This window comes from Myotis davidii, unplaced genomic scaffold (assembly GCF_000327345.1).
Source record: "Myotis davidii unplaced genomic scaffold, ASM32734v1 scaffold1532, whole genome shotgun sequence".
In the NCBI taxonomy this organism is placed as follows: domain Eukaryota; kingdom Metazoa; phylum Chordata; class Mammalia; order Chiroptera; family Vespertilionidae; genus Myotis; species Myotis davidii.
This window is the reverse complement of record NW_006283923.1, coordinates 98616-100551: the sequence shown is the minus strand read 5'-3', so window position 1 is coordinate 100551 and position 1936 is coordinate 98616.

The window sequence follows — 1936 nt, the reverse complement described above, 5'->3', positions numbered from 1 at the left end:
TCTTTCCCCCAAAAAACAATATTTTATATCTAAAAAATTCTAAGAAAGCCAACTTTTTTATTACTTCCATTGGATTTTGTAAAATTTCACTTTGTTGATTTTTTTCTTTTCCCCTTTCTTTCACTTGAGCCAACCTCTTGATTTCTTTGTGACATAAAGAGAAAACAGAGTGCATTCCACATTTCTAATTCTTCAACTCCCCTTCACAGCATTGTTTTTGAAAGGATTTTCTATAGTGGAACTCTATTTCTATCCTCATTTCAACACTCAACCTTCTTCAGACAGGCTCTTACTCCCATCATACTTTGAAATTGCTCTTTCTAGTTGCCAATGATCATTTCTTTTTCTTAGCTGACTTTTTATTATTTTTCAAAAACACTTAAACAACCCCTACTTTGTAAAACAGCTTCTACTCTTGGTTTTCTAAACACCATGCTCTTTCCCCGACTTCGATAGATGATATTTCTCTTAGTTTCCTTCACTATTACCTTTTCCTCTGTTCAATATCTCAATCACAAGCCTAGGCTCCTTCTTTTCTATAAATTTGCTTCTCCCGTAGGTAATCTTATGGTTATAACTATCATCTATATGCTAATGGATAACCAAATTTATTACCTCTGTCTTGAGTTCTCTGGTTATTTGAATTCTATATTTAAATAATTCATATGCTCTTAACTTGGTGTTCAAAACAAAATTCTTTTTTTAAAATAATTTTTATTGATTTGAAGAGGAAGGGAGAGGGAAATAGAGAGATAGAAACATCAATGATGAAAGAAAATCATTCATTAGCTGCTTTCTGCATCTTCTCCACTGGGAATTGAGCATGCAACCCAGGCATGTGACCTGACCAGGAATCGGACCATGACCTCCTGATTCATAGGTTGATGCCAATCACTGTGCCATGCTGGCTGGGCCAAAACAAAATTCTTAATTTATTCCCACAAATTTATTCTCTGTCTGCCCATCTCCAGCAAATCATTTTATCATCTATCAGTTGCTCAAGCCAAGAATCTAGGTGTCATCCTAGACTTCCTTTATCCCCCACTCCTTATTCACAACACTACTTCTAGAACATATGCCAAAACCACCTAGTCCTGTTTATCTCCCACTACCACACTTTTCTCTAAGTTATCATCTCTCACCCAAAATGCTGCTGGAGCCCCTTTAGTGGTCTCCCTGAGTCTACTCCTATTCTCCGTCAATACCTTCTCTACACAGCAGACAGAGTAACCATCGCACACCTCTTTTAAAAATTCTCCGTAGTATTTCTTCACACTGGAAATAAAATCCAAAATCTATACCTTGGTTTTTCATGGTCACCTGATCTATACTCTGTCTTCCTTTATACACTCATATTGTATCCCTTTTCTCTAGTCTGTGCAACCACAGTTTTGGTGCTGAGGGCTTCATCAGCCCATGTGCATGAGTGAGAATGGAGTACTCTTATGAAGTAAGAATACTTCTTATGAAGTAAGACTACTTCTTACTTCATAAGAATACTTCTTACTTCATATTCTAATGAGTGGTAAAATAAAAAAGCAATGAAATAAATGACAAAATACCTTTGTATAATGAAAATGAGCAGGGTATGTTCCAGCCACTCTTTAAACTCAACTTGAGGATTACAAAACCAGGTTACCATGGGCAGCTATCATAAACAGAGGCAGATGACAGCCCCTAGGCAAGAAAGAAGGCCACAAAATATATCCAAAACAGCTACACAGTTCAAATTTCTTGAAATAAAGATGATGAATGGAATGAATAAACAAAGTCTAGCAATTAAAAAGGTAATAATGGGTAATAATTCTCAAATTTAAAGAAAAACATCAGAACTCAATAAGATCATATAGAGTACTATGTAAGACAAATGAGAAAAAAAATATCATATACCTAAAACACATGCAGAATAATTTACGAATACTCAAATCAAACAGGA